The following is a 27,154-nucleotide window of genomic DNA, read 5'->3' on the forward strand; positions in this document are numbered from 1 at the left end:
ATTTCATTTCATTTTCGAAGTCCAAAACTCCAGTTTTATAAATTTCAATCCAGATTGAGTTTTAAAAGTTTTAAGAAATCAATTTCAAACCTCGGGTTTCCAAAATTGACATTTTCACCCCGAGAGTCTAAATTTGGAAATATTTTCTCAAGAAAAATAATCTGGATTTCTTTCAAAATCAAATTTTCAAATTTTACACTGGATTTGCTTCACAATGAGCTATTGAACTTCAGAATCTGAGCTCGTTTCAAAAACTGCCAAAAATAGTTCATTTTTTTGGAAATATTTTCTTGAGAAAAACAATCTAGATTTCTTCCAAAATCAAATTTTTAAATTCTATACTGGATTTGCTTCGCAACGAGCTATTAAACTTCAAAATCCGAGCTCGTTTCAAAAAATGCCAAAAATAGCTCATTTCGTTTGAAAATATTTTCTCGAGAAAAACAATCTGGATTTCTTTTAAAATCAAATTTTCAAATTCTACACTGGATTTGCTTCGCAATGAGCTATTGAACTTCAAAATTCGAGCTCATTTCAAAAACTACCAAAAATAGCTCGTTTTGTCTAAAAATAGATTTGGAAGCATTTTCTCGAGAAACATAATCTGGATTTCTTTCAAAATTATATTTTTAAATTCTACATTGGATTTGCTTCGCAATGGGGTATTGAACTTTAAAATCCGAGCTCGTTTCAAAAACTGCCAAAAATAGTTTGTTTCGTTTGAATTTTTTTTGAAAAGACTATTTTACCCCTCAAATCGCCAAAATGAATTTCAAAATCAAAATTTGGACCCGCTCTGAGATGGCCCATTCATTTGCATTTTTATTTTATTAAAAAAAAAAAGATGCTTCTTTTTATTTGTTTATTTTTGTTTTTATTGATTTTTATTTTTTTTTTATTTTTTTATTTTAGAGAGGTGGGACCCACATGGTGGTCGCCCAAACCTCCAGCCCCTCTATTTCTCCATTTCCTTTCTCTCCTCCTCTCCTTTCCCTTTCCTCCTTCCTTTCTTTCCTTCTTTCTTTCTTTTCTTTCTTTCTTCTTCCTTTTTCTTTTCTTTCTTTATTTCCTCCTTTCTTTCCTCTCCTAGACATTCACGTACATGGGATTCATAGAATATCTTTAGAAACTTAGGTTTTGATTTTCATCAAAACCTAAGTTAGGATAAAAGCTAAAAGAAAAGGAGAACGGCTGGCCCATTTTCCCCTTAACGCCTCTCTCTCTCTCTCTCTCTCTCTCTCTCTCTCTCTCTCTCTCTCTCTCTCTCTCCCTTTTGGCTGCAGCTCTCCTTGGCTGCAACTCCCAGCCATTGAAGCCTCTTCCAAAGGCTCCCACAGCAGCCCTTGCAGCCGATCTCCATCACAGCCACCTCTTCCAAAGGCTCCCACAGCAGCCATTGCAGCCGATCACCATCACAGCCACCTCTTCCAAAGGCTCCCACAGCAGCCATTGCAGCCGATCTCCAGCATCACCTCTTCCAAGCCTTCACCCACTGCAACCACTAGCTTCAACAAGGCATCTCCAACCAAGCTTTCTTAGGAGCAGCACCCTTAGTCTTCAACCACCATCTAGTGGCTACAGCCACCTCCATGTAGCTGACACCCACTTGCAGCTACAGCAACCGCTCCTCCATCGGTGACCAAGGCTGTCTCCAGCGATTTCCCTTGGCAGTAGCCTCCCCACCGGTGCAACCAACTGCAGCAGGCGTCACCTGCAGCCTCCAACACCTTTAGTACAGCCACTGCATCCTTCAAGATCTCCAGCAAAATGAAGCAGTTGCCTGCTTCAGCCCATCTCCTTCAACACCTTCAGCAACAAGCCCTCCTCTCCGATCAAGGTGACAGCCACAACAACAAATCTCCACCTGCTTCAACAGTCCAGCATCTCCACCAAGGTAGCTCTCCTCTCCGATCAAAGTGACAGCCACAGCAACAAGTCTCCTTCAAGGTAAAGTAAAAAAAAAAAAAAAGAGCAAAAAGAAAAACTCTGTCTCAAGGTGCAATGAAAATTTTTCATATGATGTTTACATAGATCTAACACGAATACAGTTTAAAACTGGATTCACGAGTTTCTTTATGAGGATTGAATGATGTGAAACGGTAGTCGCCCATGTCAACGCTATGCATGTAAGTATGATCCATTCGGAAGATGAATCGGATCTCTTATGTCAAAAGCCAACAACAATCAATTTCATATCCCTTTTTTTTTATTTTTTTATTTATTATTATTTTATGTTATTTTAATCATCATTTTAGTGAAAATCATATGCCTTAGGTGTTTAGCTTAATTAGTTATTGTTTTTTTTTTTTCTTTTATTAGTTTCATTAATACATGTCTATTGCTTTATCATTTTTTTTTAATTCATGTATAGAGTCTAGTTGTTATCTCATGTATGAATCTTCGTTGATAAATCCTAAAAATTTTGTATTAGACATTCTTGCGTGTTATTGATATCCTGCAAAAATTCTAGATTGGTTTGAGGTCAGAAATTTCATTTCAAAAGTCAAGAACCGAATCAAGTTTTGAACTCTCCAAAAATTTCAATCTCTGATTTAGCAGAAAATAACCTTCGGATTCATCCTTGTGGAGCATTCGGATATTCCCCTAAAAATCACAGTAGATTCATAATGGAATCTACTAGTGATCTGGAAATTTTGAGGTTTTTACAATTAGTTTTGACCTCTGTAAAAAATCGGATTTCTCAGACCCCTGGGAAAATCTTGATTTTCTTTCGTTAGGGTATAGACAGAATCTAATGCACCAAGTCCACCAAATCTGTAATCCGTATGCAAAAACTTTCAACATGAAAGTTGTTCCTAACATGATTTCCTGTCATTTCCCAAAATTTGGGAATTTTTGGATCTGTTTCATTATTTCTCCCGGATTTTCTCTTTCTGTCTAACAGATTCCAATGTCCAGAAATTCCAGAGATTTAGGTCTCTGATAACAGTGTGACCTTTTCCAAACCGTAACCCGAATCCCAATAGTGTCAAAAGATAAAAATTTTCTACGTTTGTCAGGGACATTTTCCCACAATTTCAGCTATTTTCCCATCTGTCTGCTATTTTTACCACATTTTCTACCGAAACCTGTCTGTTTCCTTCATTTACTAGAGTCGCCGGATTCCGATCCGATTTGCCGGAGTGGTACAGCTCCGACCATAGGTCAAAACCAGAAAGTGTAAAAGAAAAAAATCTTTTCCTTACTGTCCTCTGTCATCCCATAAAATTTGAGAGATTTTTATGGAAGTTTGATATCCTAAATCCCCTTTAGAATCAACATTTTAGGCAAAAATCACAAAATTTAGGTTTTTATTTGAATTTCCATATTTAAAAATACAAAAAAATAGATTTTCGAGCTCCATTATGTTTCTAGGGTTATTTTAGGTGTCCATGCCAAATTTGGTTTAATTCCAAGTTCATTTGCTCCATGTGTTAGTTTATTTTTAAATTCAGAAGCGAAAATCAAGTTAAATTTGATATTTTCGCCATTTTAGGGTTTTTATCATGTACATGAGCATGTAGAATCATATTAGGGTTAATTTCAATGTCATTTGCATTTCATATTTTTCAATTTTGCAAAATTTATTTCAGAAAACCCTGGTTTTAAGGCCATAGTCTTGTTATCAGGGGTATTTTGGTCATTTTGACCTAAATTTCGAAATTTCAATTTATAATTCTCCAAAATTTCATGCATATCATCATATTTTATCATATTATGTTTGATTTATTTTATTTGATTTTCAAATTTCCAAAATCTACAAAAATTCTTTCAGAAAACCTTGATTTCAAGGTTATCAGGGGCATTTTGGTCATTTTGACCCCAATTTCGAATTTTCAAGTTTATTTTCGAAATTTATTCATTATTTATCATGTTTATGTCAAAGGGGGTATGATTCTGGGTTTATATCTGAATAATATCCGATAATTTTCCATATTTTCGGATAAATTCAGAAAAACCTACATTTTTGTGCTAATTTTATTTTCCAGTTTTGCAGGAATATTCAAGAAGAAGACTTAGCCATTTTATTTCTTTTATTTCAATTCAATGTAAAAATCAATGTAATATTTGGAATAAGAGTTACATTTTCTGCTTAGAATAGGGTTGCATTGCATATAGTTTAATTTATGCAAATTTCAATATTTGATGTATGATTCATGTGCATTTATTTCAAATCCACTATGGTTTACACGAATGGCACGTGCACAAGCTTTTATGGAGTTTATAAACTCGGTGGGATTCGTATTTATGGCCATAGTCAGAATACGAAGAAAATCAAGATTTATGATCTTTATATCAGCCACATTCAGCCTACACTCTTAGGCTAACTTCAAAATGCACTGCATTTTTTAAAAAGTTTTAAAAGGATTTCCCAATTTCTCAATTGAAATTCCCTTTTCAAATTCATATTCATTCATTCATATCATTCAAATTGCATTATTCTCAAATTCATTTTCCAATTTCAATTTCAGAAAATTCAGCTTTCTCAAGAATTTTCAAGTCTTTCTCAGGATCTGATTTTCTCAAAATCCTGAGTTTTCAAAAGAGATTTCAAAGCATTTCCCGATTTCAAACCAAGATTTTCCTATGTTTTCAAATTCTCAAATTTCAAAATCCCAAGTTTTTAGAAATCGATTTTCTCATATTTTCTAGTTTTCCTGAGAATTCCTTTTCCATTTCAAAAGTCATTTTCCAATGAATTTCTTAGATTTTCTCAGAATTCTCAAATCCATTTTCTCAGAAAAGCAATTCCAAATTTCAAAAATCGTTTTTCTAAAGTTCAAATTTTCCTGAGAATTTATTTTCCAATGTAAATTTCTGATTTCCCATAAAGTTCAAGAATTTTCCTAGGAATTCTAATTTTAAGCACTTTTCCAATCATTTTTCAAATGCATTTCAATTTTCCAAAGCAAACATCATATTTTCTCAAACTTGCATTTTTTCAAAATTCCATAGCACAAGCCTGATTCTTTGTGCATTCTAGGAAAAATAGAGCATAATTTAGATATTTGAGTCGAGTTAAAGCACATAATTGATCCTTGGTTCAGTTACCCCTGGTAAAGGCGCCAGGAACAGTTGAACCTCGTACCGACAGGCGGATCCCATTCCACGGAATTTTCCCGCAAATTTTCAAAACGGAGGCGAGTAATTTTCAAAACCATTTTCAAAACTTTGGTCGAGTTTGACTCGCGAAATTCGTTTCTCTCTCGCAAGGGAGGGGAAAAATTTTTGCGATGATAACAGGTTTGGCGACCGAGATGGGACCTGTCTTCGTCTGATCAATTATGTGCTTTGACTTAGCTCAATTATCAAAATTATGCTCTATGAACTGTCAGCTTTTAATTTCTGATATCATGTGAACCTAGGAACCCAGACTTGAACCCAGCTGACATGGATTGCATGTAGACTAGGCATGGTTTGGTAGGACCATATTGAGGAGAATTATGCATGCTCACTTAGACTTAGGTCTGAAATACAACACTCCTCAATCTAGGACTTGTATGAAAACAATGTTTGCTTCTTCAAAAGTTTTCAAAATTCTATCTCTTTAGGACTTAGAGCCATCTGTTTGCCTGCATGTGATCATATTTCAAAAACCACCCTACCTATGTCTACCCGGTCTTCACGTTGATGGGCTCTCTTCCAGAACCATAGTTCGGGACAGAGCCTCACAACTGGGCCACTTATTTGGGCTAACGCCCCCCTGCCACGTACCAAGGGCCATAGTCCAACGTATATCGGCAGGCGCTCAAGGATGTTGGGAAAACACAAGCGTAGACCCGGAGATGAGTTTTATGCCACGTACATCGAGCCTCGGCTCGAGTATATCGGCATAGCATGATTGGACACAGTTGATCTGAGCCTAGAGTCAGGATTAGGGTCCTAAAGCTCTTTCAAAATCGATGCATTTAGAGTCAGCTTCTTAGGAAATGCTGTATGTGCATAATTGTTTGTAATTGAATGTATGATAGTCACTTTTGCCTTATTTTCTCATATTTTTTTTCAATTTTTCCAAAATACCGAACAATTTTCCAAAATACCTCATTTTCCATCTTTTGTGAAATATCTCCTTTTTCTCAAAAACCCTGGACGATTTTTCTAAATTATCCACCTTTTCTTCAAAACTCCAGGAGATTTTCCATTCTTTCGTTCCTCTGGACTTCGAATTTCCAGCTTTCATTTTATCCTGCCTGCAATTTTCAAAATTCTTGTATTTTTCCAAAGTCTAATTCCAGTCTTCTTGTCTTTCAGTCCAATGGCATCTAGTCAGCTCGATTCTGTTTTTCCTGAGGGTCACATCTCCTACGAGGTGCGACAAAGTCTTCCTGAGCATCGATCTCTTAGCACCGGACCCTTCTTCCCCCGGTGGTACTATGTCTGGTTCAAAAACTTCTCTCGTATGTTTCCGGACCACTTGAGCGATTGCGGGTTGGAATTGGCATCTGCAGTGGGAAAGTTGACAGTCAACGGCAATCTGATTCATGCACTAGCTGAGCGGTGGAATCCGCGCACTTGCACGTTCTGGTTCCCATGGGGCGAGATGACCCTGTTGATGGACGAATTTTCAGAGATTATGGGACTGCCCGAGCCAGCCGGTCAGCCTGGAGATCCATTGAAGCAGCAATTCTTTTTTATCATTGTCAAGGGTCTGGACCCTAAAGATGTTGTAGCTCGAATGACAGGACGCAAGTCTTGGCCACTGATTGATGAAAATGGAAATGACTATGTGAAACTGATCGAGATCTACCGACAATATGGGGCATTTACAGAAGTCAGCTCATTATCCAGAAAAGTTCGAGAAAGAATTCAGCATGCGATGGTTTTGTGCACTGTGGGACTTGCATTCTTTCCAGACGAACAAAATTAAGTGGATGTCAGAATAGTTCAGCTTTTGAGAAGATGGGGAAGTCGACAGACCAACCGTCTCTCGATAGCCATGGCCGCACTTGCTTTTCTATACAAAGGATTGACTTGTTTCACGCTTGGAGAGTCCATCTTAGTCGAGGGATGTACCTATGCTCTTCAGTCTTGGTTCCTTCAGCATGTACTGATCAAAGCTAGTTCATTCAGATATAACGGCAAGGAGCTCCTTCCAATTGCACGGTATTGATTCCTGGTCGATTACTGCAAGAAGAAGTGATGTGAGACTATTTTGATCGAGAGTTATCACCTCCCAGATACACCTATGCATATGGTAAGATATTCAAGCTACTCGGCCCATTTTCTTGTACCTACTATCATCCAGAGCGGTGTATTCGACAGTTTTCTTAGAGACAAAAGCACATAGAGATGCGGCTGCTATCAGGAGTCATGCCAGAGTTCAACCTTGCATCAACGCAGTGGTCTGGAACATACCATTCTGCCAGATATGACTGAGATTCTTTCGTCATTCTCACTCTTTTCTCCAGTCCTCATGTCTCTGCTAATCATAAAGAGTGGTGGCAAATTGTTTGTCCGCCCCCTCTTTCTCAAGTTTATTATTAATACAAGCATGTTTTCCCTTCAATGAATAAAAATCTTTCAAATTCTTCATTCTTGGTTTGACGACCTCGCCTAGGTGACAAGGCATATTTGCAGTTGTTCGTTCTTCTTGCAAAGAATGACAACATAATTGTCGTGACTCCAGCGGCGATCCAATCCCTAGTAATGGGATGTTCTTCCAATTGTCTACCAAATTCTCATTAAATATTTTTTTATATTCATTTCTATCTTGAATCTTCATCATCGAAATTTAATCATCCATTCTACAAAGAGCATCAGTATTCCCAAGTGGTTCAGATTAGATCAAGCAAGAAGACACCATTGTGTCAGTGCATCAGAGATTTTAGAAGCAGACAAGAAGAAATGGATTCTCCAAGATCTGCCAGAAGACAGAGTTTGAATGATAGGGATGGCATTGATCTTGCTACATATCAGATGTTCAAGAAAATGATGATTAGGATGATGTCTGAGCAAGCTGAAGACAGTCTCAGAAAGGCTCCCATCAAAAAGAAGACATCTGTCTCCTTCTCTTAGAATATCACTGGTAAGAGTAACGAGCGATTTGGCATGTGTCTGCCCGATATTTTATTATTGCCGATGTCCTCTATCATCGTGGATTCAGTTCTAAATATTTCAGATGCCTAGACGAAGATGAAGCCAAAGAAGTTGTCCAGGAGGTACACGAAGGCATTTGCAGTAGACTCATCGGCTACCAAACTCTTATCAAGCAAATCATCCGGGCATGATCTTATTGGAAGACTATGCAACAAGATTGCTACCATTTTGTGAAGAAGTGTGCTCTATGCCAGATACATGCACCTTCTATTCATGCGCCAGCAACATATTTGCGAATCGCCATCTCTCCATGGCTATTTTCTATGTGGGCCTTTGATGTTGTGGGCCCCATCACTCCTGCTTCAAACAGCTACAAATATTTTTTTTGCCGCAACAGAATATTTCACTAAATGGGTCGAAGCTATCACTTTGCGTATAATAGAAGGTCGACACATGGTCTTATTCATCCACAAGAATATTGTTGTTTCGGCATACCGCACGATATCGTGTCAGACAATGAGAGTCATTTCAAGAATAAGAGAATGAGGACATTTGGCTCGGAGTTCAGAATTCAGCATCATTTCTCCGCTCCCTATTATCCTCAAGGGAATGGTCAGGCAAAGGCCGCCAATAAAATTTTGATTCGAATCCTGGAGCGAACCTTGGAAACAGGCCATAATTGGCATGAGAAGATCCATGATGCATTATGGGCATACAGAATCACCATTTGTACTCCAACTAATGCTACTCCGTCAGAACTTGTCTACGGAACTGAAGTAGTACTGCCTCTACATGTTCATAAACCTGCCTTGAAGTTCGCATCACTGCTGGAGTTATCGCTTGATCAGTATTAGCAGTAGCGACTGGTACAACTTGATTTGCTCAATAAAAGAAGACTCAGAGCAGTAGAGCATGCTCAATCATATCGTCAGAGGATAGCCAGGCAATATGCAAAATTTGTCATTCAAAGGAAATTCTGAGTCAATGATCTAGTGATCAGATCAACGACCTATCTCAAGCACCGCCCGGGTGGCAAATGGTCATCGAATTGGGAAGGGCCCTATATTGTCGAGGAAGCATTACCTCACAATTCATATCTGTTCATCAATGCCGATGGTGTGGAATTATCAGACCCCATCAATGCTCAACATTTGAAAATTTTCTATACTTAAATCCTCTATTCCATCCTTTGTAATTCCTCAATATATTTTCCTCAATAATGGTCAAATCCTTCTTTCCCAGTTACACTGGGGCATTATTTTAAAATTTGTCTTCAAAACATTATGTATGCAGGCAGGATCAAACAAATCTCTCATTTTGCATACATGTGCATTCATTTACATCATTTTGCATACATTTGCATTCATTTACATTTACATGCATTCATTTGCATCCATTTACATTCATTTGCATCAAATTCACTTCCCCTTCAGGTTAAGGGATAAACCTGAGTTTCCCTTTCAGGTTAAGGGATAAACCTGAACTTCCCCTTTAGGTTAAGGGATAAACCTGAACTCCCCCTTCAGGTTAAGGGATAAATCCTGAGACCCCGACAGTTGTCCAAGTCGTCGTGAGGGTGAAGACTGAAAATCTTCTATCAAAATCAATTAGTAAATTCTCAAAAATCCAGTGTTAGTGCTGGAAAGATTTTCAAAATCCAGGGTTCGTGCTGGTAAAAATTTTCTAAATCCAGTGTTTGTGCTGGTAAATTTTCAAAAATCCAGTGTTCGTGCTGGTAAGATTTTCAAAATCCAAGGTTCGTGCTGGTAAATTCTTCTAAATCCAGTGCTCGTATTGGTAATCTCTCAAAATCCAGTGCTCGTATTGGTAATCTCCCAAAATCCAGCGCTCGTACTGGTAATCTTTTAAAACGTAATGCTTGTACTGGTACATTTTCAAAATCCAGTGCTCGTACTGGTACCCTTTAAAAATCTAACACTCGTGTTGGTGTCTTGCCCATTGGTCGCGTTATTCGATCTCTTAGGTGCAGTCTTCACGATGACCTTTCATCAGAATTCAAGTTCAATATTAATTATGTCAATTTCGACCTTCGAGTCATCCAATTTCTATCCCCGTTCAGGATAAGGGGATAATCCTGAAACCGTTCATAGAAGCAATCCAAGTCTATATAATAGTCATCGTTCTTCATTGAACTGATAGTGTTCCAAGTGAACTGATAGTCGTTCTTCATTGAACTGATAATATGCCAAGCGAACTGATAGTCGTTCTTCATTGAACTGATAGTGTTCCAAGTGAATTGATAGTCGTTCTTCATCGAACTGATAGTGTTCCAAGCGAACTGATAGTCGTTCTTCATTGAACTGATAGTGTTTCAAGTGAACTGATAGTCGTTCTTCATTGAACTGATAATATTCCAAGCGAACTGATAGTCGTTCTTCATCGAACTGATAGTGTTCCAAGCGAACTGATAGTCGTTCTTCATTGAACTGATAGTGTTCCAAGTGAACTGATAGTCGTTCTTCATTGAACTGATAGTGTTCCAAATGAACCAATGTCGTTCGTAGGCTGAATACCTATCAAACCAATGTCGTTCCTAGTGAACCAATGTCGTTCTCAATTGAACCAATGTTGTTCGTAGGCTGAATACCTATCGAACCCATGTTGTTCCTAGTGAACCAATGTCGTTCTCAATTGAACCAATGTCGTTCTTAGGCTGAATCCCTATCGAACCCATGTCGTTCCTAGTGAACCAATGTCGTTCTCAATTGAACCAATGTCGTTCTTAGGCTGAATCCCTATTGAACCCAGGTCGAACCCCTGCGAAACCAATGCCGTTCTCAATAGAACCAATGTCATTCTTAGGAGGAATCCCTATAGAACCCATGTCATTCTCAGTAAACCAATTCACAATTTTGACCTTTTTAGCCAATCAATTTCCAATTTCCAATTTCCAATTATCAATTTCCAATCTCCAATTTCAAATATCAAATTTCAAATTTTCCAAATTCCAATTTTGACCTTTTGGTCATTCAATACCAATTTCAGTCATTTCTCTTGCGAGAGACCCTTTTTATAGGGAGAGTTCGAGGGAGTTCGTTCTTTTCGCATGCTATCCAATTCGTTCACTTAGCCCCTTTTTAGGGAGAGTTTGAAGGGACTCGTGTCTTTGTGAACCGTTTGCAAAACAAAATTCCAATTTCATACAAGGAATCCTTAATTCAGGGAGAGCTTCGACGGAAGTTCGCTTTCCTTGTGACCATAATTTCATACTAGGTCATTTCATCATGAAGGACCCTCTTTTTGGGGAGAGTGTGATGGACTCGTTCCTTCATGACCAATTCACCGACCTAACCATTACCGGCCCCCTTTCTATAAGAGAAGCCTAATGTTAGGAAGTTTTGACGAAAGCTTAATTTCTCTTCGAAAGTTCGTTTTGCAAACACCTCCTCTTTAGGGAAGAGAGGAGTAATTTCTATTCCCAAATTCTGAATCTTCTCCTTTGGGGAAAGGAGAAGAAAATTTTTGTCATGGATGCGTTGCGTTGTGCTTCAGATGCTCGCTCTCACCAAGGATTTCAAGAAAATTTTGCCAATTTGTCATTAAATATTTGCTGATTTTAAAATCTTTATTGCACAAAAACATTACCTCAGAATACCTTCAGTATTACTTCCGAAAGGACAAAGCTTTCGCGAAAAAGGATTTAAAATTTAGAATCTTTCTATTGGCCGACCAAAAGGATGAAGAATAAATCTTCGATATGGCCAGCAAAAGGAAATTCAATGTTGTTGCAAAGCCATAAGTGATCAGTATTGATCGCAGTCAATGACACATTTTTAAAGATCATTTTTGGAAAATAAAGCAGTCGAAATATCCTGGGTGATACAGAAAAATCCATTCAATCTCTATATCTCCTCAATCACCTAAAGCTGCAATTAAATATCTGCAAAAGGGATCTCTCAACTGTCGTCAAGATGAAGGCGAATTAGGCGAGTAGACCCCCGGGGCCAAAAAAGATTTGGATCATCTCCAAGATGAAGGAGTTTGTGACGGATCCTTCCAGGAAAAGTTCAGAGCACCGTCAAGATGAAGGCGACTGCGATGAGCCTCCCGACAAACCCTAAAGGATATTTAATTTCCGCTATCATCACGAGATTTCCAACCAATGAGCCAATAACCGTCGATATAATCCCTCAGAGAAAAAGAAGGATCGAAACATCTCCAAGATGAAGGAGTTTGTGACGTACCCTTCCAAAAAAAAAAGAAGAGAGAAAAGTCAGGACATCTCCAAAATGAAGGATGATGTAATAAAATCCCCAAAAGCCCAAGAGAGCTCTAATTCTGCCAATAAAGAAAAAAAGTGGGTAGAAAGATCATCATGAGAAAAGAATCCCAGGATATCAGACTGCCAAATTTGCCAAAGAATCTTCTTTAATTTTGTGAAATTCTATTATCAATATTTTTTCACCAATTGCTCTCACAATATCAAGAATACTCTCTTTTTTGCACATATCAAGGAAATTGATAGCTTCCTTGAAAAAAAAAGCCAATTGCAAGCAATTTAAATTCGAATCTTGATTCTATAGAGTTAAGCCCAGTCGGAGGTAATACTTCAGGTAGAAAAGAGGAAAGATTTTCATACCAATATACATCAATTTCAAGCATTTTGAATCAACAAACAATTTTTAACATTTTGACAATATTTTCTTACTATCTTGACATGAAGTGAAGAGCTCGATGTCCATCTTGACACATCCTGATATCACCTTTTACCTCCTTGAGAGAGTAACCTTTATCATCTTTCGCGTTGTTGAAAGAATTCATCTTTTGCGTTGTCAAAAGAATCGCCTTACTCCTTTGGATCGCCTTATCATCTTTCGCGTTGTCGAAAGAATTCATCTTTTGCGTTGTCAAAAGAATCGCCTTACTCCTTTGGATCGCCTTATCATCTTTCGCGTTGTTGAAAGAATCGCCTTGTTCCTTTGGATCGCCTTTTTCCATCTTTCGCGTTGTCGAAAGAATTCATCTTTTGCGTTGTCAAAAGAATCGCCTTACTCCTTTGGATCGCCTTATCATCTTTCGCGTTGTTGAAAGAATCGCCTTGTTCCTTTGGATCGCCTTTTTCCATCTTTCGCGTTGTCGAAAGAATTCATCTTTTGCGTTGTCAAAAGAATCGCCTTACTCCTTTGGATCGCCTTATCGTCTTTCGCGTTGTTGAAAGAATCGCCTTGTTCCATTGGATCGCCTTTTCCCATCTTTCGCGTTGTCGAAAGAATTCATCTTTTGCGTTGTCAAAAGAATCACCTTGCTCCTCTGGATCGCCTTGTCATCTTTCGCGTTGTCGAAAGAATTCATCTTTTGTGTTGTCAAAAGAATCGCCTTACTCCTTTGGATCGCCTTGTCATCTTTCGCGTTGTTGAAAGAATCGCCTTGTTCCTTTGGATTGCCTTGTTATCTTTCGCATTGTCGAAAGAATTCATCTTTCGTGTTGTTGAAAGAGTCACATTATTCCTCTTCAAGAAAATTGTCTTATTCACCATCCAACTTACCATTTTCATTTTCCGCCCAATCAGGATAAGGGTACAAACCTGAGCCTCCTTTGATGAGGTATTTCATTTTCTGCCCAATCAGGATAAGGGTACAAACCTGAGCCTCTTTTGATGAGGTATTTCATTTTCCGCCCAATCAGGATAAGGGTACAAACCTGAGCCTCCTTTGATGAGGTATTTCATTTTTCGCCCAATCAGGATAAGGGTACAAACCTGAGCCTCCTTTGATGAGGTATTTCATTTTCCGCCCAATCAGGATAAGGGTACAAACCTGAGCCTCCTTTGATGAGGTATTTCATTTTCTGCCCAATCAGGATAAGGGTATAAACCTGAGCCTCCTTTGATGAGGTATTTCATTTTCTGCCCAATCAGGATAAGGGTACAAACCTGAGCCTCCTTTGATGAGGTATTTCATTTTCCGCCCAATCAGGATAAGGGTACAAACCTGAGCCTCCTTTGATGAGGTATTTTATTTTTCGCCTAATCAGGATAAGGGTACAAACCTGAGCCTCCTTTGATGAGGTATTTCATTTTCCGCCCAATCAGGATAAGGGTACAAACCTGAGCTTCATTCTGATGAGGTATTTTATTTCCCGATCAGGTTAAGGGTTAAACCTGAGCCTCATTTTGATGAGGTATTTCATTTCCCGGTCAGGTTAAGGGTCAAACCTAAGCTTCGTCTCTACACGAGGAATTTTCCGTTCCATCCATGTTAAGGGCAAAACCTGAATCTCACTTCTTTTGAGGTAAAATTTTTCTTCTTTATTCTCCATTTCATATCTACCATTTTCATCAAGGCTAAATCTCTTCATATCCAGTCAGATCCTTCTAACTGGGGCATTTTTATAGCCAAAATTTGGTGTGTTTTTCTTTGCCACTAAGCTCGTCCTCAAGACGGCTTAGTAGCAAAGAGGGGCATCTGTAAACACCCCAAATTTTGCTCATCCATTCTCAAATAACCCTCCTCGTGTAGTGCCAACTCTGCTAGGTCAGTGTAGGAGTCAAACCCAGAGTCAGTTTTAGAAAATCACCATTTTACCCATTTTCATTAGGAAAATTATCATTTTACCCTTAGGTCATCCCAAACCCTAGTCAGTCGGAGTCAACCAAGCTCACTGGTCAGTTCAGAACATTTAGAATATCAATCATTCCAAGCTCATCTGAGCTCACAGTGAGAAGACCATTTTCATTTCTGACAATTCTTGCCAAAATGGGATCATTTCTTCAGAAATGAGCTTATTTCTCGCTCAAATCCAAGCCAATTGTCTCTGAGTCAGTCATTCATAGTCAGTTATACTCCCCAGAGTCTAACTTGAGCTCACCAGAAGTTCAAGCGCTCCAGTTTCAGTTCAAAACCATTTCCAAGTGTCCAGGAGCCCATTTTAGTCCATTTCAGCTCTTTCAACTGAAATTGAGTCGAGTTCAGCCAATTGAGCTAGTGTTCAAACTTCGATTTTAGTTCACCTCAGTATTATTGACTTTTGTTTCAGCTCAAACCCAGTTCAGGTTCGTAATTCACTTCATTCCAATGACCATTCCATACCATTTCTCTAAAAATGGCAGCTTTTCTTGAAAATTCAGTTGGAAAGGTCAGTTGAGTCAGTGTCCGGTGAGTTCATTTGAGTTCTGAAACTCTAAAACCCAGCTCAATCCAGTTCATTTCAGTTGAATCCAGCTCAAACCCTAATTTTTAGTGTTACTCTAGCTTGGTAGAGTTCAAAACCATTTCTTCAATCATTTTGCAAATTTTATCAGTTTTTATACTTTTTAAACTGGTACAGCTGCCAATCGGGGTCTAACATCTAAAATTCTCCATTCAGGGTCTGCATTTCGCATGTCATTTCTCATCATTTCATATCATTTCTTAGCATTTCATAACATTTCATCGCATTTCATTTCATTTTCGAAGTCCAAAACTCCAGTTTTATAAATTTCAATCCAGATTGAGTTTTAAAAGTTTTAAGAAATCAATTTCAAACCTCGGGTTTCCAAAATTGACATTTTCACCCCGAGAGTCTAAATTTGGAAATATTTTCTCAAGAAAAATAATCTGGATTTCTTTCAAAATCAAATTTTCAAATTTTACACTGGATTTGCTTCACAATGAGCTATTGAACTTCAGAATCTGAGCTCGTTTCAAAAACTGCCAAAAATAGTTCATTTTTTTGGAAATATTTTCTTGAGAAAAACAATCTAGATTTCTTCCAAAATCAAATTTTTAAATTCTATACTGGATTTGCTTCGCAACGAGCTATTAAACTTCAAAATCCGAGCTCGTTTCAAAAAATGCCAAAAATAGCTCATTTCGTTTGAAAATATTTTCTCGAGAAAAACAATCTGGATTTCTTTTAAAATCAAATTTTCAAATTCTACACTGGATTTGCTTCGCAATGAGCTATTGAACTTCAAAATTCGAGCTCATTTCAAAAACTACCAAAAATAGCTCGTTTTGTCTAAAAATAGATTTGGAAGCATTTTCTCGAGAAACATAATCTGGATTTCTTTCAAAATTATATTTTTAAATTCTACATTGGATTTGCTTCGCAATGGGGTATTGAACTTTAAAATCCGAGCTCGTTTCAAAAACTGCCAAAAATAGTTTGTTTCGTTTGAATTTTTTTTGAAAAGACTATTTTACCCCTCAAATCGCCAAAATGAATTTCAAAATCAAAATTTGGACCCGCTCTGAGATGGCCCATTCATTTGCATTTTTATTTTATTAAAAAAAAAAAGATGCTTCTTTTTATTTGTTTATTTTTGTTTTTATTGATTTTTATTTTTTTTTTATTTTTTTATTTTAGAGAGGTGGGACCCACATGGTGGTCGCCCAAACCTCCAGCCCCTCTATTTCTCCATTTCCTTTCTCTCCTCCTCTCCTTTCCCTTTCCTCCTTCCTTTCTTTCCTTCTTTCTTTCTTTTCTTTCTTTCTTCTTCCTTTTTCTTTTCTTTCTTTATTTCCTCCTTTCTTTCCTCTCCTAGACATTCACGTACATGGGATTCATAGAATATCTTTAGAAACTTAGGTTTTGATTTTCATCAAAACCTAAGTTAGGATAAAAGCTAAAAGAAAAGGAGAACGGCTGGCCCATTTTCCCCTTAACGCCTCTCTCTCTCTCTCTCTCTCTCTCTCTCTCTCTCTCTCTCTCTCTCTCTCTCTCTCTCCCTTTTGGCTGCAGCTCTCCTTGGCTGCAACTCCCAGCCATTGAAGCCTCTTCCAAAGGCTCCCACAGCAGCCCTTGCAGCCGATCTCCATCACAGCCACCTCTTCCAAAGGCTCCCACAGCAGCCATTGCAGCCGATCACCATCACAGCCACCTCTTCCAAAGGCTCCCACAGCAGCCATTGCAGCCGATCTCCAGCATCACCTCTTCCAAGCCTTCACCCACTGCAACCACTAGCTTCAACAAGGCATCTCCAACCAAGCTTTCTTAGGAGCAGCACCCTTAGTCTTCAACCACCATCTAGTGGCTACAGCCACCTCCATGTAGCTGACACCCACTTGCAGCTACAGCAACCGCTCCTCCATCGGTGACCAAGGCTGTCTCCAGCGATTTCCCTTGGCAGTAGCCTCCCCACCGGTGCAACCAACTGCAGCAGGCGTCACCTGCAGCCTCCAACACCTTTAGTACAGCCACTGCATCCTTCAAGATCTCCAGCAAAATGAAGCAGTTGCCTGCTTCAGCCCATCTCCTTCAACACCTTCAGCAACAAGCCCTCCTCTCCGATCAAGGTGACAGCCACAACAACAAATCTCCACCTGCTTCAACAGTCCAGCATCTCCACCAAGGTAGCTCTCCTCTCCGATCAAAGTGACAGCCACAGCAACAAGTCTCCTTCAAGGTAAAGTAAAAAAAAAAAAAAAGAGCAAAAAGAAAAACTCTGTCTCAAGGTGCAATGAAAATTTTTCATATGATGTTTACATAGATCTAACACGAATACAGTTTAAAACTGGATTCACGAGTTTCTTTATGAGGATTGAATGATGTGAAACGGTAGTCGCCCATGTCAACGCTATGCATGTAAGTATGATCCATTCGGAAGATGAATCGGATCTCTTATGTCAAAAGCCAACAACAATCAATTTCATATCCCTTTTTTTTTATTTTTTTATTTATTATTATTTTATGTTATTTTAATCATCATTTTAGTGAAAATCATATGCCTTAGGTGTTTAGCTTAATTAGTTATTGTTTTTTTTTTTTCTTTTATTAGTTTCATTAATACATGTCTATTGCTTTATCATTTTTTTTTAATTCATGTATAGAGTCTAGTTGTTATCTCATGTATGAATCTTCGTTGATAAATCCTAAAAATTTTGTATTAGACATTCTTGCGTGTTATTGATATCCTGCAAAAATTCTAGATTGGTTTGAGGTCAGAAATTTCATTTCAAAAGTCAAGAACCGAATCAAGTTTTGAACTCTCCAAAAATTTCAATCTCTGATTTAGCAGAAAATAACCTTCGGATTCATCCTTGTGGAGCATTCGGATATTCCCCTAAAAATCACAGTAGATTCATAATGGAATCTACTAGTGATCTGGAAATTTTGAGGTTTTTACAATTAGTTTTGACCTCTGTAAAAAATCGGATTTCTCAGACCCCTGGGAAAATCTTGATTTTCTTTCGTTAGGGTATAGACAGAATCTAATGCACCAAGTCCACCAAATCTGTAATCCGTATGCAAAAACTTTCAACATGAAAGTTGTTCCTAACATGATTTCCTGTCATTTCCCAAAATTTGGGAATTTTTGGATCTGTTTCATTATTTCTCCCGGATTTTCTCTTTCTGTCTAACAGATTCCAATGTCCAGAAATTCCAGAGATTTAGGTCTCTGATAACAGTGTGACCTTTTCCAAACCGTAACCCGAATCCCAATAGTGTCAAAAGATAAAAATTTTCTACGTTTGTCAGGGACATTTTCCCACAATTTCAGCTATTTTCCCATCTGTCTGCTATTTTTACCACATTTTCTACCGAAACCTGTCTGTTTCCTTTATTTACTAGAGTCGCCGGATTCCGATCCGATTTGCCGGAGTGGTACAGCTCCGACCATAGGTCAAAACCAGAAAGTGTAAAAGAAAAAAATCTTTTCCTTACTGTCCTCTGTCATCCCATAAAATTTGAGAGATTTTTATGGAAGTTTGATATCCTAAATCCCCTTTAGAATCAACATTTTAGGCAAAAATCACAAAATTTAGGTTTTTATTTGAATTTCCATATTTAAAAATACAAAAAAATAGATTTTCGAGCTCCATTATGTTTCTAGGGTTATTTTAGGTGTCCATGCCAAATTTGGTTTAATTCCAAGTTCATTTGCTCCATGTGTTAGTTTATTTTTAAATTCAGAAGCGAAAATCAAGTTAAATTTGATATTTTCGCCATTTTAGGGTTTTTATCATGTACATGAGCATGTAGAATCATATTAGGGTTAATTTCAATGTCATTTGCATTTCATATTTTTCAATTTTGCAAAATTTATTTCAGAAAACCCTGGTTTTAAGGCCATAGTCTTGTTATCAGGGGTATTTTGGTCATTTTGACCTAAATTTCGAAATTTCAATTTATAATTCTCCAAAATTTCATGCATATCATCATATTTTATCATATTATGTTTGATTTATTTTATTTGATTTTCAAATTTCCAAAATCTACAAAAATTCTTTCAGAAAACCTTGATTTCAAGGTTATCAGGGGCATTTTGGTCATTTTGACCCCAATTTCGAATTTTCAAGTTTATTTTCGAAATTTATTCATTATTTATCATGTTTATGTCAAAGGGGGTATGATTCTGGGTTTATATCTGAATAATATCCGATAATTTTCCATATTTTCGGATAAATTCAGAAAAACCTACATTTTTGTGCTAATTTTATTTTCCAGTTTTGCAGGAATATTCAAGAAGAAGACTTAGCCATTTTATTTCTTTTATTTCAATTCAATGTAAAAATCAATGTAATATTTGGAATAAGAGTTACATTTTCTGCTTAGAATAGGGTTGCATTGCATATAGTTTAATTTATGCAAATTTCAATATTTGATGTATGATTCATGTGCATTTATTTCAAATCCACTATGGTTTACACGAATGGCACGTGCACAAGCTTTTATGGAGTTTATAAACTCGGTGGGATTCGTATTTATGGCCATAGTCAGAATACGAAGAAAATCAAGATTTATGATCTTTATATCAGCCACATTCAGCCTACACTCTTAGGCTAACTTCAAAATGCACTGCATTTTTTAAAAAGTTTTAAAAGGATTTCCCAATTTCTCAATTGAAATTCCCTTTTCAAATTCATATTCATTCATTCATATCATTCAAATTGCATTATTCTCAAATTCATTTTCCAATTTCAATTTCAGAAAATTCAGCTTTCTCAAGAATTTTCAAGTCTTTCTCAGGATCTGATTTTCTCAAAATCCTGAGTTTTCAAAAGAGATTTCAAAGCATTTCCCGATTTCAAACCAAGATTTTCCTATGTTTTCAAATTCTCAAATTTCAAAATCCCAAGTTTTTAGAAATCGATTTTCTCATATTTTCTAGTTTTCCTGAGAATTCCTTTTCCATTTCAAAAGTCATTTTCCAATGAATTTCTTAGATTTTCTCAGAATTCTCAAATCCATTTTCTCAGAAAAGCAATTCCAAATTTCAAAAATCGTTTTTCTAAAGTTCAAATTTTCCTGAGAATTTATTTTCCAATGTAAATTTCTGATTTCCCATAAAGTTCAAGAATTTTCCTAGGAATTCTAATTTTAAGCACTTTTCCAATCATTTTTCAAATGCATTTCAATTTTCCAAAGCAAACATCATATTTTCTCAAACTTGCATTTTTTCAAAATTCCATAGCACAAGCCTGATTCTTTGTGCATTCTAGGAAAAATAGAGCATAATTTAGATATTTGAGTCGAGTTAAAGCACATAATTGATCCTTGGTTCAGTTACCCCTGGTAAAGGCGCCAGGAACAGTTGAACCTCGTACCGACAGGCGGATCCCATTCCACGGAATTTTCCCGCAAATTTTCAAAACGGAGGCGAGTAATTTTCAAAACCATTTTCAAAACTTTGGTCGAGTTTGACTCGCGAAATTCGTTTCTCTCTCGCAAGGGAGGGGAAAAATTTTTGCGATGATAACATGCCCCACTTGGGTCCAAATCCAAGTAATCCAAAACCATAAATCCTGATCCGCATCCAAACTTAGTTAGGTTAGATCCAAGAACCAAATAAGAATTCAAATCTAAAACTTAAATTTGAAATCCATATCCAAACATGAAATCCAAAACAATATTGAATCCAAAAATTAGGTTTGGATCTGAATATGACTCATCCAGGATCCATAAAACCCTAAGTCACCCCTGAACTCATGTGGGCCACCATAACCACACATGACACCCCACTAGACTGAGTGTGACCCTCTGTGCCTCTCTTGGAACCTGGTTTGAGTCCAAAACACAGCCTGATTTATTTTAAACAAATAAATTCAGAACCTTATCTAAGTTGGAAAACCCAAAAATAAAGACTGGTCAATTTTAAAAATTATATTTTTTTAACCAACCAAAATCCAAAATCTCCAAATTGGATCTCTTACGAGATCTACGGCTCATAAAAAATCTAACTAGAGTCCTAGTTCAACTTAAGATCTTGAATTTCATTTGAATTTAACCTAAATTTAACTTGAATTTCACTTGAATTTAAAAGTTAAATTACAACAAAATAACATTTATTACACTCTCAAGAAATTGTGTCCCTCTAGTGGGACGTTTTTCTCTTTTTCTCTCTTCTACCCTTTGGCCCCTACTATAGTACCCTAAAAAAATTTATGGTCTGGATTGGATGGACCGATGTTGACATCGGTAGAAGGCATGGTCAGAATAACGGGGCTTACGGTGAATGAGTACTTTAATCGAAGTCTAGTAGAGTTGAATGGATCGAACCTGCAGTGTTTTCACCTTGTGATGTGTGGGTTGGGTGTCTTAGGGTCTGGTTGACAAGGTGAGGAAGAAGTCAGAGGTTCATTATTGTGGCAAATGAGGCAATACGGGTGAAAATGGGGCTAAACAACTAGTTTGGGTGATACAATTTATGCTCGATTATGGAATCAGAGGTGGTTCAAGGTTCAGAACTTATAGGACCTAGTCTAGGGGTTTTAGTGGAGTCTAGGGATGTGGGGGAAGGTCTGAGACATGTGTTGGACAGATGATTAAGCTAGAAGAGGTCAAAGCCAAATCGGGTACCCAATATGATGCAGTTTTGGGTTTTGAGTTCCAAAAATTATGGGAAAGTGATTTTAAGGCTATTGATAGGTCCTACAGGAACCTAGGAAGTATGTAATAGGTTGAGGTGATGTCTTCCACATTCTGCAACTTTAGCACATGATCTTTAATGCAGCAATGCGATGGGTTCGGACGAAAGCAAGACTGCACAGTCAGGACGTCGAAAAAGCTTAGGCCTTCTGATGGAGGTGAATGACCAACCCTTGGGGGTTTGGTCATCGTGTGGATCAGATAGAGATCAAAGAGGGGAGAGAAAGAGGGAAGAGAGAGAAGAAAGACAATTCCCTCATTCAATAATTCTCAAAAAGGGACCCAAGCACCTATTTATAGTGTTTGGCTTGGGTCGGGGTCCAGCTCCAATCCAAAATAAAAAATCTAACTCAAATCCTCATGCACCCTATAACTGCAAAAATAGGATCCTAAGTAGCAGTCAGAACTAGACTAGAGAGGAGGTCAGTTAGCCTTACTAGGATCCCTCTCTAACCAAATTCTAAAGAGCTAACTAAGTTGCTTAAAGCCACATTTAAATAAAATGAAAACTACCTAAATGTTGAACCCAACATAAAATAGAAAGAAGGAAGGAGGGGGCATCCCACCCTTCTTTCTAGAATGTAAGGGGAGTCCCTCACTTTCCTTTCTTCTTGTCTTCTTTCTTATAGAAATGTCTCACTTCATGGGCCCTCACTCTGGCTATCTCCCTTGTTGCCTCCTTCTTTCCTTCCCTTTCCTTCCCTTTCCTTCCCTTTCCTTCCTTTTCCTTCTTTTTCTTCTTGATGTCAAGTGTTTTTACTCATAAAGAAAGTTGTTCTTATTGTAAGGAGCTCTCTTGATATGCTATGTGTCTCAATTATAGGACCTATACCCTCCTCTCAAGCTTAAATAAGAAGAAGACTTGTTCATTGACTTTTCTCCATGTAGATCTGTCATGTCAGCTTCCAAATCACCTCCTACGGCCCCACTTTGACTTGAGAGACCCTCTTGACTTGACGTTGGATCCTAGGGTTCTAGATTTGGCACCTCCTCCAAATTTTGACGCATAACACTTAGGCCCTCATCCCTCCTTCCTTACCCCTGCGAGTCTCTACCCTATTGACTCGTTCATCCTGTCTCAAGGTTCACTTGATGTGTTTCGTCAATTATATGTTATTTTCTGACAACCTTCACCAAAAAATTGAAAAAATAGAAAAAAGAAAAGAGATAGATCAGGAGGTTAACTTTTTACTGCCACCAAGATCACCTTGATCTGATGAGCAGTTGGGAAGAAACGTCATCTGAAAGATAGATTGTTTCTCCCAAACATGTAAACAACGAACATAGGTGAGGATGAAGAAGTCTACATAAAATATCGATGGACTTGAGGAAGTTCACATAAAATATATGCAAGCTTCCTCAAGTTCTCATATATTTTATGTAGACTTGAGGAAGTCTGCATATATTTTATGCAGACTTAAAGAAGCCCACATAAAATATATGTAGATTTGAAAAAATTCGCATAAAATATGTATGGACTTACTCAAGTCCGCATAAAATATTTGCTGACTTGATGAAGTCCACATTAAATACATGTGGACTTCCTCAAGTTAGCATAAAATATATAACTTGAAGAAGTTTGCATAACATATATGTGGACTTTCTCATTTTGTTCAAGTTTAACATGAAGTTCGCATATAATTTTATGTGAACTGCAAAAAAAATGTGTGGATCTCATTTTAAGTGAGTGTATGTGGCACTCGAGGGGCGAAGCTATATATTGCGTGAACTTCATCAGTTTTGCGCATATGAAGGATAAAAGGGACATTCCAACACTGGCTATTTATGATTTTGAACATGAAAAAAACATTAAAAAATTATAGAGTTTTTAAGAAAACATATCAAATTATCCGTAAATTATTGTCATTTTTTGTTGTTGTTTTGGGTAAAAAATCAGGTGCAGGAAGTGTGACCTTATAACCAAGTGTACACTTATTGGTGCTATGCCGACATCTTTTATACTAACACAATCGACCGCCACAACATGAATACTACAAGTATCCTTAAGAAGGGAAAACTTGAAGAAGAGGAAGAGAAGAAGGAAAAGTTGCATAAGGGAAACGGTTGGTCAACCGAACTATATCAGTCCATTGACCAGAATATTTGCATGCACCCATAATGGACGGTGACACCCACAAAGGGGTGAACTGCATATCAGTTGATCGAACAAGTATAGGTAACACCAGTGCCAGCATAAGGAGCTAAAACAAAAGGTCCATGTATTGTCTATTCCTTATATGGGCTACGTGATCATCATGTTCAGAAGCTTGTAAACGCTTATGTGAACATTAATGTTATGCAAGGTTGGTGTTAGCCATGCGTGCATTTTTCTTGTCATGAAAGGCAATCAGATTCAGGCAGCCTCCTTCAAATTAGTAATTTCATACACAATCATGGGGAAAAGAGAATCTTAATAGAGATTTAGTGGCAGAGGGCGGAGGCTTAATCAGATGCTAATTATTGTATAGCTCTTAACATTAACAACAGAATGGTAAATCTTGGATCTTAGACTTATCATACAAAACAACTTTGGCCACATTTATGCCAACCATTTCCACTTGGTCTGTCTCACCTTTGGTGGGTGACTTCTTGTCACCCTATCTTGTATGTTTTGCTTTGAGTTAATCCAATCAGTACAATAATCCATTTATTATCAAAATAAAACAAAAGGAAAAGACAGCGGTACATGACTGCCCATAGTGAGATGCACATTGCTACATGTACAGAAAATGGCATCATTTATAATTACACATCACATAGAAAACAATGGCTTTCTTTCTTTTTTTTATGATGATGGGGAAAACCATGTTTTTTTAGGTTCGTCCCAAGGAATTCACATATATTGCCTCCTTTTTCGAGTATATAACCCTTGCTATACCCCTGTTGCCCATTAGGTAGGTCCCCCCCTTTGCCTCGGCACCAAGGCCATGGATGCCAACCTCGGGGGTTGGCAGGACGCATGTTCCTGTGTTCTTGCCAGAGACATCATATGTGTTCAGCACCTTTTGAAGGGTGAGGCATGGGACCCCCTTTTTAAAGGAAGGGGGCAGGCATTAATGTGGCATCCAGAATGCTGAGGCTTTCTTTTTTTTCTTTTTTCTTTTTTCTTGCGTCAGCATATATTTCTTATACCAATGATATGTATCCTAGTGTTGTTCATCTGGGGGCGTGATTGTGTGTTTTGGTCTGAACACTTATATAAGTGTTCTACCTTCTAAGAGAGAGGGAGGGGGAAGTACACTGGCCCCCTCTTTAATAGCGGGGCTCTACTTTTTTTATGGGGGCAGCCACTACTGTTGCTCCTCCTAGTTCGACACTGCATCTGCTTCCGTTCATCAGTCACATGTTACATAAATGGAAAGGTAGCCCATCCCATGAGTAGCACCTTATTCATTAAATGGGCTGTCAATGGGTTGGGTTAGGGTTGAGTCAAGGTTGACCAGGACCTGCCCATATAACTAATAACCGGGTTCAGGTTTGGGTTTGGGTTTGGGTTTGGGTTTTGTCGGGTCACGAGAATAGATTCCTAAACTTGGACCCGCATAATTTTAAAATTTTATTTTTATTAATATATATAATACTTGTTTCGGGTTGGGTACCCATCAAAAATCATGACCCAAACTCAACCTGCATATTGTTCGGGTCGGGTTCAGGACCCGAATATTATTCGAATATTATTTGGGTTGGCACTTTTCAGGTCCATACCCGGGAATTTGGGTTCGGGTCGGTGATACGACCCATTGACATCCCTACTCATTAATATAATGAGGCTGATTTAGAAGCAATAACTATGGCCGACCATATTAATAAGCGATCATCTCCTCACTCTTAGGCTCCCAACCGCATTAAAAAGAATGGTTACTATGCCATTGCCACCATGACCATTCCATTTACGATCAATTCAATAAATGCCAAGGGGGAAGTAGGGAAGCAAGGGATCGTGTACGCCTTAAATTAGTCATATTCAATAGTTCATCATAAACCATTTCCAGGATATAAGACAGCACCAACCTCAGCTTTCTTCATCTGCTGCCCAGTAAGGGACATAACAGAGCAGGCAAAAACATTGAACAGATCTAATGAAGGATCATCAAGAATTAAAATGAGATTTTCCAATTTCAATATGAAGTTAGTTTTGCAAATTTCGAATGCATATCAAAGAATCCTGTCTTCCTTTCTATACTGGAACGCCCAAGTAGTTAGACATGAATAATCCATCTAATAATGCCTATCCTTTTGCAACAAACAAACACTCTGTGATTCTAATGTAGCCAACTATGAAGTAGGTAGGGTCGAATCAGATAGCTGGATTATAGGGTTCACTGTCATAACCTGAGGGTCTCGGATTCGAATCCCACGGGGTTATCCCCCAGCTTGCCTAACATAAGAAAACAAAAGCTATGGAGTAGGTGAAGAACCTGCATGGTCCTTTGAGCATGAAGTTCACAGAAGGGGTTCGGCTTAGTAGTGGGATGGGGCCTAGGCCGCAAGGCAGGTGGTTTAGGTTCAAATCTCAGGGCATCACCCCTTGCACAAGTCAAAGCGTGGCAACTCCCTAAGGAAAAGGGTAGGCTCACGGAGTTTTACGCTGCCAGGACTGTGACTGTAAGTAGGCAGGCAAAGCCAGCATGATTAGGTATCTGAATCTAGGAGTGATTTCTCCATGTAAATATAAAAAAATAAGATGACATCATCAAGCTCACAGCCATCAAGACCACACCATAACTACTACCTCCTTCACCATTATCATCATGATGATCAAGTCATTCCTGTGATGAATCTACATCAAGACCACCAAGAACTACGTACAACAATCTTCACCATTATCATCATCAAGTCATCCCACTTTACACGATAGAATTCCACCATCATATTTATTTATTGCACTTGAAATGCCTTACAAATCATACAATCACTTAGTAAACATATATTGGTCACCCATGAAAGGCAAAAACATATAAGGAATACATCGGATATTTACAGACGTTATCTGTTTAGGAACACAACTTGTTGCCTCAGTTGTAAGAGAGAGAGAGAGAGAGAGAGAGAGAGAGAGAGAGAGAGACTCCTCTCTATGTCAATAAAGTGAAAATCATGTTCTCGTGAGCACCAATGCTTCATGTTGGTCAACCTCCGGCCAACTGATGAGATCGTCTGTTGACATTTTAGACATGAATGCTTGTCGTTCATCAAGAATTGATGCTACGTATTGGCAGACACCTAGACATGTTTTGGTCCTTCCCTATGCATATCTTCCGCTAGGGAAACCTAACGCTTTGTGAATTATTTGCCTCGATCTTCTCACTT

This window comes from Nuphar pumila, chromosome 5 (genome assembly GCF_984573655.1).
Source record: "Nuphar pumila chromosome 5, dmNupPumi1.hap1.1, whole genome shotgun sequence".
In the NCBI taxonomy this organism is placed as follows: Eukaryota; Viridiplantae; Streptophyta; class Magnoliopsida; order Nymphaeales; family Nymphaeaceae; genus Nuphar; species Nuphar pumila.